We start from the raw sequence: 16,753 nt of genomic DNA on the forward strand, positions 1-16,753 counted from the left end.
TAGGCCCCCTTTTCTGAAAGGTTGTCAGTCCATGAGAGCGCGACATTTACCAAAATGCCATTTTGGGGGGGGGTCTAATAAAATCCAAACACATTTATAAGAATGGCTAAAAAATTCAAATCCTGTACAGTTTTTGATGCTAATTCCGATGAAATACATTTTAACATTATGGATGCAAAATCCAGTCAAACAAGTTGACTCAAAGTGTGCATCAAAATTGGTCGCAACTCATCGGAACATATTTAGACCAATATTCAGACCGCAACAACGTCTATGCAAACAAAGATACAGACTTGAAATTTTGAACAAGCATTATGCTTGTGCTGGACATAATACTGCCAGATTTGCAACTAACCAGCATCTATAACCGCCCTGCAGGATCCCTTCAAAGTTGGCACTGTCAGCGCAAATGGTAAAATGTACCAAATTTCAAAGCCAATTATTAAAAAAGAGTCTGCCTGAATCAGCTTGTGAACAGTATCATCTGAAAGAGAAAATTGTGCTCTACAACATTGATATGTTTTTGTTTTGCAATGCCACCATTAAGTAGCCATTTACGCAGGTCAAAGTATGTTATATTTTCTGTGTGCGATGTATTGCGTTGGTCCATGATGGCTGAGCCATTACTGGTTATCACATTGAAACCAGCATCCCCATCGCCATAGGGGCCATGCCCGATAGCCATGCAGTAACAGCCACGGGAGGGTATCTTTACTGCAGGATCCCAAGCCTGATTGTGGGTTTCTTTACTGCAGGTCCCCAAGCCTGCCTTCTTCAGTTACTTCACTGCAGGTTTCCAAGCCTGCCTTCTTCAGTTACTTCACTGCAGGTTCCCAAGCCTGCCTTCTTCAGTTACTTCATCATTCTGAAAGCATCATTAATCTGCAAGAGAACGGTTTCAGGGAAACTATATTGCCGACCAGATGATGTCACTGATGGAGCTGGAATAACAGCAATGATAAGTTGTTCTAGGATCCAGCAAGTATCGCATCTTACTGGCCAATAAAATGAAGTAGCGGGACCATGAGGATGCATAAGGTTTATGAAAGCATCTTTCTGTTCAACTGACGTTTCACAAACTTTTCCAATCCACCATAAATGCAAGCAACATACTGCCCAGGCTGAAGATTTGTGACTTTATCTATTTGTTCAGCATCACTAATTTATTAAGCTGGAATATTCACCTGAGATGGCACGACCAAACTGATAACAGCGCACAATAACGATTGGACAATCAACGAATAAAATACGAATGAATAAATAATTATATCAATACTTTTAAGCGACTATTAAGACTCAATTCCTAGAAATGAAGAAAAATTAGCGCATCAAGCGTACTAAATATAACATACTTTGACCTGAGTAAATGGCTACTTAATGGTGGCATTGCAAAACAAAAACGTATCAGTGTTGTAGAGCACAATTTTCTCTTTCAGATGATACTGTTCACAAGCTGATTCAGGCAGACTCTTTTCTAATAATTGGCTTCGAACTTTGGTACAGTTTACCATTTGCGCTGACAATGCCAACTTTGAAGAGATCCTGCAGGGCGGTTATAGATGCTGATTAGTTGCAAATCTGGCAGTATTATATCCAGCACACGCATAATGCTTGTTCAAAATTTCAAGTCCGTATCTTTGTTTGCATGGACGTTGTTGCGGTCTGAATATTGGTCCAAATATGTTCTGATGAGTCGCGACCAATTTTGATGCACACTTTGAGTCAACTTGTTTGACTGGATTTTGCATCCATAATGTTAAAATGTATTCATCGGAATTAGCATCAAAAGCTGTACAGGATTTGAATTTTTTAGCCATTCTTATAAATGTGTTTGGATTTTATTAGACCCCAAAAATGGCATTTTGGTAAGTGTCGCGCGCTCATGGACTGACAACCTTTCAGAAAAGGGGGTCTAGATCTGCAACTATTGCAGTTAGAGTCCTCAAATTTTGGGAAACTTCATTTAACACCTGACTCGCGCAATAGATAAAATTTGAACAAATTGGAGACATTATGGTGGGAAGGTTTAGACCACTTGGCATGGAATGACCCACAGACAAATGGTAACAGTGAAGATATAATTGCTATGAGTTTGAATTGTCTGAAAGGAATGAATGGTGACTTACTTACAGGAGACAAAGTAATAGGCATCCGCAACATAAGATAAAGTTAAAGAAGTCCTGAAGGCAAACTGTAAGTTCATAGGCAAATTCTAAAGTCCATGATCTCCACTTTTAATTGTCTGAAATTACTCCAGTCTCATATATAGGTGCATCAACACACAGACAGAGACTTTTCCCTCCTAGTATACCCCTGAAAATCACTAAGCAACATTCAAGAATATAAAATACCAATATGTCTCCACAGGAGCCTAACCCAACACAAAATTTGGTGCATATAGGTCTAACTATTCCAAAGTTATGAGGAGGGACTGCACAGATATTTAATACAATCTCATAAGCCTCTCTGTTATATCAAACCAGGGCCCAAAAGTTATGCTTTTCCCTCTTAAATAATGGGAGCTTGGGGAAGCATGCAACAGGATTATTACAATGGCAGTATACTTTGAGTTCTTCTGTTCTCTAGAAGATGGCATGAGTGTAACTGTCCCAGGAATTTGAAGAATACCAGCAACCAAGCCTTTAGCATTTCCTGTTGCCAGTTAAATTACCTGTTAATGTGTCAAAAATCTGATTACTCTTAACAGACAAACTTTTTGCATGTGGTTTGCCATGCGAGGACACTCATGCCATGCTTACCGAACGTTTGAAGTGGGAAGTCTATCAGGCTGTGTTTAGGCGTGTTACCCCAAATTTGACACATATCCCAAGCTATAATGTCAAGAAATTTTAAAAGGTATGATGGGGGCAGAACGCTGTGTAAAATGAGCCTTTGGTTCAACCCAGTTTGGCAGTTCTTATATTCAATACAAAGTAGCAAAGAAACCTACTATACTGTATACATTTTTTCTGTCTGAATGTTAAATAATTCACTTCATATTACTAAGTGGTATGACATACCAATTAAAATTATTTAATTATTAAATAGTGTTAATAGTGCTCAGAAACTGGTGTTTGAGTTGAGCTATGAGCTGCTGTTTGATCATAACACCATCACCTCCATCACAGCACTACCCTGCCTTCCTACCCATATATTTGTAGGTGGTTTATTGGATATTATACTGAAATGATACTTAGCTTTGGTGTGCTGTCCAAGTGGAATAAGCTGCATACATAGACTTCACTCAATGGTGGTGTATTTTCTTTCAATTTTCAATGTTGCCGGTAAACAAACATAGTGTCCAAAAATCAAAATTGTGTCCACAAAACTTTAACGTGCCACTACTCCTGTGGCTAATATTCCATATTGCAACGTTCTCTACATGTGGTCACATGTTTCGCCCTTAGGCGCCATCAGGAGAACGAAACTAAAGCTTCTGGGCTAACGGGTGGAACTTCAGCATAGCTGGCTACCAAGTAATTATAGAATAAAGTACTGCAATTCGTAGCTCACACTTGCCCACAGAAGGCCAATTCCTCACTAGCAGGATTAATGCAGCATACGAGAAAAGAAACTGCTAACCTACATCTGCTATATGGACACTTCTACTGCCATTCCACCACAAAAGACATAAAGCAGTGGTACTATACTAATAAAGGTTTCGGCTGGCTATGAAAATTAACATAATCTCTTTTACACTTCTGATTTATGTCACATTTGAATATTTCTATTAGACCACCTAATTGATGATTATTAAAATTGATTCTCTTTAATGCCAGTCGAGCATCAGAACAGATTGAGCCATCAGGTCCTGGCTCGACCAACTTTTCTGCTTTTTAAGCTATGCTATCCCAAATAGCTGCATTGCAGATGTAGCACTGACGTGGCAAAACAAACTCCTAGATCATCATAAGAATACATCAATGTAAGCTTTTTTCTTTTTAACTAATCAACAGAATTCTTTTATTCCACACATACCTTCAAACAGCGTCGCTGACCGCAAACTACAATTCCCCACCTCCCTCTTTCTACCCAGTTGCCTATTGGGTAAGGTGAATGTCGAGCAAGCATGGCATCTTTCCACGTATATGCACCAACCTTAAGGTCATTAAATCCAAGGAGGCTATATTGAAACAGAAACAGCATGACATCAAAAAGTTGAAGCCACTTAGCTTAATCTCTGTTACACTTCCCCGCACAGCTGTCATTCTGCGTGCACTCAAACAAAGCAAACAAACCTATGAGCTGCTGCATCCACGCTGCCATTCTTTATTATTGGTAGCATTTTATTTACTCTCAATTATATTTTCAAACATGCCAGCTTGTGTAGCATACGGATGTAGACAAAGGAAGTATAATGGAATAACTTTTCAAAGGTAGAGTAGTAATGTGTTTTAAATCATAATCAGTACGTCATTTGGAGGGGATGGTTATAGGACACCTTAGCATGTGTTATATTCATGCAGAGATTTTTTTTTCTCCTGGTAAACGGCCACTATAACAGACGACATGTTATGAGAATCAGGTGCTGAACATTCAGACGTTCTATTTACTTATTTATGCAGTTATATCCTACATAAACATGAATTAAGTTGAAACCTGGGATCATTTAAATTTTTTTTTTTTCCTGTACCTACATCAAAAGAGAAATATGGCTTGTGGGAACCTGCTCCTTTTGTTTTGTGGAATGCGGTGGTATATTATAAAAATGCACTTAATATTGTTTATTACTACTATTTTAAAAGAGATATTCAATAATGAGAGCAGAGCTACCTTCATGCAGAAGTCCAGAGTTAGTCTAAATGTGCCAACATTTTCCAGTTCTGTAATATTTATTTCAACAGCATTTTCTCAGTTATTACCCCAAATGTGAACAATTATAACATTAATTAATAAATTCTGGATATTAGTGAATTTTATTATTGTCTCACTGTATTTCCAGTTTCAGTACAGTATAAATCATTAAAGAACAAAATATAAGAAAACCAATGGATTGCATTAGGGGCTTATAGCCCATTTATTAGTTATGTTTCAATGAGAGATCTGCATGAAAGAAAACATTTGTATGATTTTGATTTATGAAAAACACTTGTCCCTGAAACATGCTCAAAACAGAATAATCCATTTGTACAAAAGAGATGAGGTGAAGCTGTGATTCCATGTTCCCCAATGAAAAGAGAGTTTAATTTTACTTCCAATCTTTATAACACCGGGCTTCCCCAGGCAGATTACAACAACAGTTAAGATGAACCCATCAGTAAACAAGATATCCTCTCAGTGAAATCTGGCCATGTATTACTGTATTATATAGAACAGTGTAGAAAAATGGGCACAAAATACAGCTACAATAATTTTTTAAGTTGTTTTAGTGATATTCAGTTTTGATTTCATGATACTTATATCTACATATGGGAACCTTTCAAATAAATTAAAAAGCTGTCAAATAAGTAAAAAAAAAAAAATCTTTTGCCCTCCACCTTTTAAGGCACTGCCTATCCAATTGGAACAGTTTTTGACCTTTTATTTTGTACAGATGGACTATGCATAGGCAGTTTCTTATTTCTAATAAACTTTACTATTGTTTTCAATAGCATTTGCTATTGTTTCGGGTGAACCAGAGAGGTGGTAATCTCCGCCTACTGCTTTCAACCCATATAATGGGCTAGATAGCCTCATACCGTCTCCTGTTCTCAATCTAACCTCCTTGATTAAACCCAAAGAGCTTTTATCCAACCTCCTTGATTAACCCAAGGAGGTTAGATTGAGAAGTCAATTAGGTCCAATCTCCTTTTCCTCCGTGCAGCTGTCATCCCATTCATCCAAAACAAAGCAAGCAAACCTAAGAGCTGCTCTATCCACGTTGTCGTTCTTTATTGTTGGTAGCATTTTATTTGATTTCACTTATATTTCAAACATGCCAGCTTGTGCAGCATACGGATGTACACAAAGGAAAGTATTGTGTTTCATTGGTTACAGTAGTAATTAGTTTCTAAATTGTAATCACTGTGTCATTTGGAGTGGGCTGTTATAGGGACTTCCTGTATTCTTTAGCTCAGTGAAGACATTCCAGCCATTCAGGTTGATATCTATAATCATGAGATTGCATGCACTGCCTCCACAGTCTAATTGAAGCAGATATCAGTTAATATAACCTATTTAGCACTCTGGAGTCATACGACCTATCTAACTGCCTAATCTTTCATTCTTCTGCATAAGTTGACTGGGTAGCAGGACTGAGCTTATTTTTAATTGATTTTATTTAACATGCAACAAAGCAATCAGAAAAGCACCACATAGCAAAATAAATTTAGATTTGTATTTCTTCCCATACCATCTTCTGTTTACATAGTAAACAAGACAAAATACTGAACACAAATATCTTCCTAATAAGTAGAGCTTAATTTCAAAGAAGATGAAAGACCACTGTGGGACTGAGGCAGAAAACTACTGTGGGCAATTAATGAGCATTAGCAGGTGAATGATGGTGCCTGATCTTGCCAGGATGCCCTGAGTGGGGTCAGTCTGCCAGTCGTTTCCCTTATTTGGTAGTCTGTGCGGAGATCAAATAGGAGAAAATGTACGTATTTGCTAGTTTGATCCTGCTTGGTGTATCTTGGCAGGGTCAGGTGCCATTTGCCAAGATGACACCATGGGGGAGAGGCAGACAGTATGTGGGTTAGAGGGCTCCTACTAGACACCAGAGAATTTTTTTATTGGGGGAAGAGGAGTCAGGTTAGGGGGAGGGGGGGGGGGCTGCCATTATGTTTATTAAAATCTGCTTAATTATTTTTTTTGCAACATAAGTCGAAGCTATGTACATAAAAAATATAGACACCAGAGAATTTTTCTCCAGTTTGGGGTGGGGGGGGTACCAGTAGACATCAGAGAATTTTTTTAATTCAGAAGGGAGGGAGTCAGGTCAGATGGGGGATGGGGGGTTACCACTAGACACCAGGGATACCTTAGGTCAAGGACAGAGGGGTTGGGTTGAGGGGAAGAGATGGGGACTGCTATACTACCAGGGATGTTGGGGCTGATGAGGGCTGTTGATGACTTTTTTAAAATGTCTCTGTGAAGAAACAGTGTGTTTTAAGCTTGTGGAATTGGATATTTCCTGCCTTGATTATGATCTGAGGTGTATTTCTCCTATTTGGCCAGCAGGTGGTATTTCTTTGCTGTAAAGCTGTACAGTGAGCTGTTACAGTGAACTGAATGTTCTTTTTCTTTTACACAAGCAGCAGTATACTGTTAAATTCTTGTTGACTGGGCTCTGATTGGACCAGGAGCTCATTTCCTTTAGAGTGTACTGATTTTGCCTTCAGTCTTAGCCCGGGAGAAAAGAGAGACACTTTGCTGAGGCTCGGATAATATATGTTCTGATCTTCCCAGGTACTGTTAGACAGCATGCAAATGTTTAGTTAGTGTTATAATTGATCCATATTTCAGTTACCTGTTATTGTTTGCTGATTGCACTATTTTGTTCACTGTTGATTTTTAAAAGACAATAAGCAATATTTAGTTTATTGCCTCTATGTCTGGACTGAAAGAATCCTGGTGGTTTGTGTGTTGGGTCTGAGTGCTTTATGGGAACTGTGGGAGCACTGGGAGTGTGGCCCCAGTAACCTAGAAATCACTTGACAGTGGGAGACTCGACCAGAGGCGGTTGTCACCAGTCAGTGAGAGGTGGGTGCTAGTGTAGAGCACAAGCAGCAGGTCCAAGCGGTCCTGAGCTGTGCTGGGGATAGACCCTCTAAGTGGCCTCGGGGTAACCCCAGGCAGGTGGCTAGACGTTTTGCAACAGTCCCCCTTCTTGTTAGTGTGTGAACCGATCACTACTCACACAGTGGTAGGAAGAAGGACATTTTGCAATGAGCTGCAGATTACTTCCACAGTTTTAATGTGGCAGTAATTCGCAGGCTCATTGAATACTGAATCCTATGGGTTATTTTTTGTGGAAAGCTCGAGTTAAAAACTATACAGTCAGCAGCTTTATCATATGGCTTTTGCACTGACCTCACAACACTATAGTCTCAGAAAAATGCCAATATAAAGTCAGATATTAGATACTGGTTGATATTAATAATGGTTTATGCAGTTGGCATAAGGAGCAAATTCTATAAATGGTGCTGATTGGGGCCAAAACAAAATGGTGCTTAGTGCTACTCTATAAATGGCGCTCAAGTTAGGCACCGTTTATAGAATAGCGCTTGCGCTGGGATCCGTGATTACTTTAGGCATGAGTATTTACACAAGCTGAACCCTGGTGTAAATTCTCGCACCTAAATTAGGTATGGATCCCCTTTATTCTGTAACAGTGTGCATAAATTATGGGAACTCTCATGATCTGCCCATGACCCTCCCAATGCTGTGCCCTCTTTTTGGAGCAGTGTATAAATATGCATGCGTAAATTTAAATCAATGTCAATTAGCACCGATAACTGATGGGCTCAATTATCAGCATTAATTGGCTCGTTAGTTGATTAATTGCACATGCAAATTAGGAGTTTCAAGCACAAACTTATAGAATTTTGGGGTAAGTGCACACCATATGCAAACAATACTGATGCAGTCTGCCTCTTTCAGGGTTTGTGGGCCAACATAGACCACTGAGAAATGGCAGATGAGATTTAATATGTGCAAGCACAAAGTGATGCACGTACGGAAAAGCAACTCATAGCTACATGATGCAAGGTTTCTACATTAGGAGTTACCACCCAGGAAAAGGTTCTAGGTGTCATCACTGATGATATATTGAAATCCTCTGTTCAATGTGCAGAGGTAGCTAAGAAAGCAAATAGAATGTCAGAAATTAAAGATAAAACAAAAAAAAAACATTACAATGCAATTGCATCTCTCCGTAGTGCACCCGCATCTCGAATATTGTGTGCAATTCTGGTTACGCATCTCAAAAAAGATATAACAGAATTGGAAAGGTACAGAGAAGGATGTCCAAAATGGTAAAGGAAGTGGAATGACTTCCCTATGAGGAAAGGCTAAAGAGGTTAGGGCTCTTCAGCTTGGATAAAAGATGGCTGCAGGGAAATATGATAGATGCCTATAAAATCGTGAGTGGAGTGGAATAGGTAAATGTGAATCATTTGTTTATTCTTCCAAAAGTACAAGGTCTAGGGGGCACACAATGAAGTTAGTAAATAGTATATTTAAAGCAAATTGGAGAAGAGGGGTCACGTGATGCTGTGATCGGCGGTGGACTTACAATAAACCGGCTGCTCAGGGACCCTCTTCCTTCGACTCCTCTTACAAAACACATGGCATTTTTTGAAATATCCATTATACTTATTAATCTGGGAGCATATGGACAGATTTATAAATAGAACAACGCTCTTTATGTCGTCGAAATCATCGCGGAGAGGCCAGGATCGGAACCGCCCACTAGAGGACAAGATGGCACCGTCTCCCCCATCGATGCCCCTCGCACAGAATTCATACCAGAACTAACCGAAGCTGTCGTTAAAGCGCTGGATTCTAGGTTCATGCAACTTTCGGAACAAATTGCAGGGATTGCCAGACCTGCCTCGGATCTAACACGACGGACCGGCAAGCTGGAGTGTCGGGTTTCTGAGGTGGAAGATACACTTCAGTCTCACAACGCAGATATAGAACGCTTGGAGACAATAACCCGCGCCCAACAGGCGAAAATTGAGGACTTGGAGAACACAGCCCACTGTGAAATCACTTCAAGAATCCTCCATATCTACCGCATTACAGTCTTGGTTGCTGGAAAAATTTGCGTTGGTGGGGGATAAAGGTGTCATTCATCTGGATCGAGTACATTGTTTTGGGGCCTACTCGTACTTCAGACAACAGGCCCAGGTGGTCCAAAGCGAAATTTCACCCGCTTATGGTCCCGCATAGATTATATTTTACTATCTCAGGCATGGTTCTTTTGGGTTCATTGAGCTAATATAGGACCCTTAGCAGTTTCTGATCATTCACCAATAAGGGTAGATCTAGATGTAGATGGGAGGGGCCACTTGTCTCATACCTGGAGATTCCCATCTTATTTGAGTCAGGATAGCAAATTTTTAGAGCACCTGAAATCCCAATGGGAACTTATGAGGAAATGAATGTGGACTCGTGTTCTTCTCCTATTCTCTTTTGGGAAGCTTCTAAAGCTATGATAAGGGAAAAGTGATAGCTTATATGAGCACAAGAGCCAAATGCTTGTCGGCGGGAATTGTAAAGCTAGAAAAAGACTATCGAGCAGCAAAAAAAGCATATCTCCTGACTCCATCCACATAACTCGTGAGAATATGTCAGCAGCCTAGTTGCATTAAACTCATTTATCCATGAAAAAACTAAACTGCGTTTATTGGCACGAAGACACAATTTTCAAAGATTTGGCAATAAAACCGGAAAGTTATTAGCCCGAGTGGTTTGCACATGGTCACCACGCCACTTTATTCCCACAATTACTACTAAACAGGGGCTCTGTGTTTCAACCAAGAAGAATAATATCTGCATTCCACTCTTATTTCACAAACCTGTTCTCAGCAGAACGGGCTCCTGGACCCTCAGTTCAGGACTATTTGGAGGATACGGGCTTGTCATGTCTTCCTCAGGCAGTCCGAACTCAGCTATCCCAACCTCTAAGAGCCAAAGAAATTCAAAAAGTAATTAAATCTCTTCCAATGGGGTCCGCACCGGGTCCTGATGGCTTCTCACATGAATACTATAAAATGCTAGAACTTCAAATTTGTGGACCCCTTATAGCTTATTATGACTCAGTGGTGGAGCGGGGTTTCATCTTTCCGGGGGAGAATGAGGCCCTGATCACCCTTATTCCAAAACCAGGTAACCACAAGACAAAGTAGAATCTTAACGACCGATTTCATTATTAAATGTAGATCTAAAAATTTTGGCAAGTGTTCTGGCCGATCGTTTGGCTCTTCACATCCTACGTTAATAGGAAAACCACCAAGTAGGGTTTGTTAGGGGACGACATGCTGTTTTGAATGTTCAGAAGGTGCTCCTCTCCATTGCCCACTGTCACTTTACCAAAGAACAACTACTCCTTGTTAGCCTAGATGCAGAAAAGGCCTTCAATAAGGTTCACTGGGACTATCTATTTCAGGTCTTATCCTATGTGGGGCTGGATATATTTGGGGTCTCTCTACCAGGACAAACAATAAAAGTTCTGGCCTTTGCAGATGATTTGTTTCTCACATTTTCTCAACCACAACAAGCTTTACCCCAGCTGTTATCTGTTCTTAATGAATTCAGCTTTTTCTCAGGGTTCTCTCTGAACTACCAAAATCAGAAGCCCTCCCAGTTCAGCCAGAAGTGAAAGAGATGTGGGAGGGCCCTTTTCCGCTCCAGTGGGAACACAAAGCGGTGAAATATTTGGGTGTTTATATCCCCTCAGATTTAACACAACTCTCTACTATAAATCTGGAAGCACTAAAGACCCGGACAGAGATTTTACAGGGATGGCAATGTTTACCTCTATCCTTGCTGGGGCGAGTAGCATTGTACAACATGGTTCTTTTTCCTAAATGAATCTATACCTTTCAAACAATACCCCTTATGTTATCTTATAAAGCTGAAAGGTGGCTGAACAGGAGATTGACTAAATTTCTATGGCAAGGAAAGTGGGCTCGAATACCTCTCTCTAGAGCCATGCTACCACGTACCAAGGGGGGATTGGGATTATTGAATCTCCGACTCTTTTCAATAGCCAGTTGCACTCGCCATCTTTCTAATTGGTTTTGCTCTACACAATTTTTTTCTTGCACTCAGACAGAGATCTCCTTTCTCAAGTCATTACATTTTGCCTACTGGCTCCATGACCCAGTGGGGAGGGCCCCTCCCTTTGGGACAATTTGCAACTATTTTTCGCCCGCTGCGTCAAGCTTGGTGATGGATATGTAAGTTTTACTCCATAAATCCTGAGATGTCCCCTCTACTCCCTATTCAGGGTAATCTGGCCTTCCCAGTGGGTGGTTCTTCTTTGACTTTTCGCAGGTGGTACTCCAGGGGGATACATTATCTATTTCGTGTGGTTACAGAGCGGGGAGCCATAAAGTCTTTTACGACTCTTGCGAGGAATTTGGTTTAGATGATGCAGATATGTTTGCCTATTTTCAACTTCGTCACTATGTACATTCTTTATCTCCTCTAGCATTGTCACTAAAGGTTTTGGAGTGTTTGAATGAGGTTGTAGAGCTTGATGCTCAGCAACGTACCCCACTGAAATACTTTCACTCTTATTTAAGAGATTCGACTACAAAATATGACTTCTCCAAAGTAACTCAGCAATGGAACTCTGAACTGGGTTTGAAGCTCCAATCAGAGCAAGTAGAATCATGATTATTATCAGTTTATCATTTGACAGAAAATGCTAACTTGTGGGAGCTACATTACAAATTTGTGCTACGACTACATATATCGCCTCATAGAGCCTTTCGAGCCACATTAAGAGACAATGGCTCATGCTCTAGGTGTTCCGGTGGAGAAGCTCATCTGGGACATATGTTCTGGTCTTGTTCTTAGACAATGACTTTTTGGAAAGACCTATCTAATCACGTATCGAAGCTCTGGAACATCAAATGGAATCCAACACCCAGCCAACTATTTGACATTTTCCACATTTCAGGTCCTGCACCTCAAGGCTCGAAGGCTTTTCTAAAAAGATCTATGCTAATGGCAAAAAAAGTAATCCTTCAGCTGTGGTTGGATCACAATGGCCCCACAATATCTCAGTGGCACTCATCTATGAGCCATCTCAGCTCCCTAGAGCAGACAGGAATCTCTGACTTAGCTTCAAAAAAAGGAGATCTATTCTGTAAATCCTGGTCTCCTTTTTGGGACTTACTCCAACTGCACGTAGTACAATTCTGAATTCTTGACCGAAAAATAAAAGGAATTAGTTGGGGGGGGGGGGGGATGGGAGAGGGATAGAAGGATTCTTGGGATAAAAGTCAACGCCTATATTAGCAGTTTATTATGTCTGTATGGATACTGTTTTTTTTCTGACTGATGTTGTGAAGTCCTTTCCTTTGTATCCTGTTATGCATATCAATAAACAAGATTTATAAAAAAAAAAAACAAAGAAAACAAATTGGAGAAAATAGTTCTTCACTAAACACGTAATTAAGCTCTGGAATTGGATGCCAGAGAATGTAGTAAAAGCAATTAATTTAGCATTGTTAAAAAAAAAAAGTCCATAAACCATTATTAAGGTGAATTGGGAAAATCCACTGCTTATTTCTGGGACAAGCAGCATGAAATATCTATTTGACTTTTTTGGGATCACAAGGAGTGGAGGAGTAGCAGTGCAGTGGACTTTGATCCTGGGAAACTGAGTTCGATTCCCACTACAGCTCCTTGTGACTCTGGGCAAGTCACTTAACCCTCCATTGCCCCTGGTACAAAATAAGTACCTGAATATATGTAAATTGCTTTGAATGTAGTTGCAAAAACCTCAGAAAGGCGGTATATCAAGTCCCATTTCCCTTGTGACCTGGATTGGACTCTGTTGGAAAATGGATACTGGGCTTGATGGACCTTTGGTCTGTCCCAGTATGTTGCTGCTTATGTACCTGTCTCTGGCCTGCACTTGACATTGAAGTCACATGCCTCTCTTCCAATGCCCTTCTCCTAGCTTGTGGGCCAACACTGATGCTGACCCTGCTTTTGCCTGCCTCGGGCAAATGTCAACAGCAGCCAACACATTATCAATCTCCTTCTGATCACATGGACTAACACAAAGGTTGACACTACCTCTTTCTACCTGCATGGCAGATGAGCCAGTATAATTTAAACATTCTTCTTTGGCTGGCCCACTGACCTGCCAAATTATGTACAATCTGTTAGTTTCTATACAGAACTCTTGTTCATTCTTCCTGTTCATCAGAATATTTGTCCAATAAACAACTGTGCGTGTTTATCTTTGTACAGCAACACTTCTGTTTGAATCTATTGAGGCTGTGAAGTATATCTGGAGGCGTATGAGAGTAGCTCTCTCTGCTAAATCAGTAAGACTCATTCCTGCTTTGGCCCTTGGGTGTATAGTCTAGGCACACCCTACTCCTTATAGAGTACCTTGTGTGCATAAAGGATTATTTTTTTCTACATCCGCACTGAACCTGAGCTTGTTCAGGATAATGTAGGATACAAATGTCATAAATAAATAAACTTTATAAGATCTTTAAAGAGCCAATCTAAAATTCCAGAAATGCATGAAAGTATGGGAACTGGAAGCTGACTTAGCAAAACTACAGGCAGCTAGAAAATTTGTCCCAGGACTTTTCACTCTGATGAGACTCTTTTTCTTTTACTCCTGCACACTTTCATAGCCAATATACCTCAGATGGGACCACTGTATTTTTCCTTTTTTTTTTGGAGATTTCAAGGATGTTCTATTTGTCATGGCCTGCTTCTCAGAACCAGGATCTTTTGTTTCTCCAACAACTACTCCACTTATTTCTCCTTTTCTTTAGAAGTAGTAGTGAACTGGTTCCCCATTCCAGCTTACACCTCTAAGCAAGTGCAGAAGCCACAGTAACTGTCACTGCTCACCACTTTACTCCTCTTGAAACTATGGCTGGGCTAGCCAAAATCCTTGAGCCCCTCCAGAACTAGATACAACAGCCAGGTATCTACTACTACTTCTTATCATTTCTATAGCGCTACTAGACGTACGCAGCGCTGTACACTTGAAAATGAAGAGACAGTCCCTGTTTGACAGAGCTTACTATCTAATTAGGACAAACAGGACAAACAAGAGATAAGGGAATATTAAAGTGAGGATGATAAAATAAGGGTTCTGAACAAGTGAATAAGGATTAGGAGTTAAAATCAGTGTCAAAAAGGTGGGCTTTTAGCTTAGATTTGAAGACAGCCAGAGATGGAGCTTGATGTACCGGCTCAGGAAGTCTATTCCAGGCATATGGTGCAGCAAGATAAAAAGAACGGAGTCTGGAGTTAGCGGTGGAGGAGAAGGGTGCAGATAAGAGAGATTTACCCAGTGAACGTAGTTCCTGGGGAGGAATGTAGGGAGAGATGAGAGTGGAGAGGTACTGAGGAGCTGCAGAGTGAATGCACTTATAAGTCAATAAGAGGAGTTTGAACTGTATGTGGAAATGGATAGGAAGCCAGTGAAGTGACTTGAGGAGAGGTGAGCATAATGACACTGGCGGAATATTAGTCGTGCAGCAGAATTTGAAGAGGAGAGAGATGGCTAAGTGGGAGACCTGTGAGAAGCAAGTTGCAATAGTCTAAGCGAGAGGTGATAAGAGTGTGGATGAGGGTTCTGGTAGCATGATCAGATCGCAAAGGGCGAATTTTGGTGATATCAAACATATAAATGGCAAGTGACCGACTCACCTGCAAATGCACAGTAGAGACTTCCCTCTCTGTCCCGCCCTCAGCATCAAGACGTGATGACGTCAGAGGGCGGAACAGAGAGGAAAACGGAGTCGGAGTCACTGTCTGTCGGACGCTGCCGCCTGGAAACGAACATCGTGCGCACCAACCTCCACCCCCCCCATCCCCGCCGCCGCTCTCGCCCTCCTCCGTATCGGGCCCCCTGCACTGACCTGACAGCGCCTCTCACCTCCGTGTGGAAGCGCTGCAGGCAGCAGCAGAGCGATCTACTGCCTACAGCGCTTTCACATGGAGGTGAGAGGCGCTGTCAGGTCTGTGCAGGGGGCCCGGCATGGAGGGGGAAGGGAGCGGCGGCAAGGAGGGTAGCTGGAAATCTCGCCCGTTTTAACGGGCTTAACGGCTAGTTATAGAGAAAGGAATGACAGGTTTTAGCAGTCTGCTGAATATGTGCAGAGAAGGAGAGGGAGGAGTTGAAGACGACCCCAAGGTTGTGAGCTGATGAGACAGGAAGGATGAGAGTGTTATCCACAGAAATAGAGAATGGGGAAGAGGAGAGGTTGGTTTAGGGGGAAAGATAAGCAGGAGCCAAATAAATCATACTGGGCTGTGGTTTTGTACCAGTAATAGTCTCTTTCCAAAAGGGGTCTCCTCCCACCATTACTTCATTCCTAAGGAGAGCACTCATCCCCTTGTGCTGGATGCTGTGAGGTATTCACAAGTCAAAGACAGTCCAGTTTCTTTTTAGTAAAGCCACTACAGGTCTCTGATATCCACACTGTGCAGAACCTTGGAGGTCTCTACACATGTACCTCATTCTGTGCTATTAAAGCAGTTTTCAGTGTTATTTTCAGTCTCCTGTAATATCTAGGGCTGCACGTTAAGCGCGGTTAATGCCACAATTAAAAAGTGTTATCAATCGTGATTTAAAAATGATTAATCTGCCTCCCTCCTGCATCTCTCGCTGCTGAGCGTCGTCCCGCACATCTCTCTCACGGACCGCAGGCGGCTGGATCTCCCTTCCCCTCCCCTCCAGTTTACCTTTTCACTCAGTAGTAAGTCTTCAGCCCTGCAACAGCAGCTATGCATGAAAGCTGCATGCACCAGGACCTTTGCCGGGCCTGTGCTAGTGCTTAGCCTCTAGGAGCTGAGCTGACCCGTCCAAACAGAAACTTGCGTCAAAAGGAGGCGGGTCCAAGGAGGTTTGATCCTCGGCATGACGTCAATAAGTTGACGTTATTCTGTGTTTCCACTTCTCCGCGCATCCGTCGTTCTGGGTACACTCAAACAAGGAGATTTAATAGACAGGAGACCAAGTGACGTTAAAACGTTGAAACCAATTACGTTTATCTAAGTTTCCCCTTCCCCGCTCAGCCGTCATCCCCGTACACTCAAAACAAAGCAAGTA

General features: G+C 41.4%; 1 protein-coding gene across 4 annotated transcripts in view; it reads right to left on the reverse strand.

Annotated features, from left to right (window-relative positions):
- Nucleotides 1-16,524, reverse strand: part of ZDBF2 (zinc finger DBF-type containing 2) — a 79,258-nt gene extending 62,734 nt beyond the window's left edge. Inside the window, exons 1-3 of one of the 4 annotated variants that reach the window (XM_030209249.1) lie at nucleotides 16,387-16,524; nucleotides 10,506-10,610; nucleotides 3,979-4,123 (exon numbers count right to left, since the gene is read on the reverse strand). The gene's annotated coding sequence lies outside the window, so the exon portion shown is untranslated. The remainder of the gene's footprint in view (nucleotides 1-3,978; nucleotides 4,124-10,505; nucleotides 10,611-16,386) is intronic. The other 3 variants (XM_030209248.1, XM_030209252.1, XM_030209250.1) reach the window with 3 other exon arrangements.
- Between the last annotated feature and the right edge of the window lie 229 nt (nucleotides 16,525-16,753).

This window comes from Microcaecilia unicolor, chromosome 7, assembly GCF_901765095.1.
Source record: "Microcaecilia unicolor chromosome 7, aMicUni1.1, whole genome shotgun sequence".
NCBI lineage: Eukaryota > Metazoa > Chordata > Amphibia > Gymnophiona > Siphonopidae > Microcaecilia > Microcaecilia unicolor.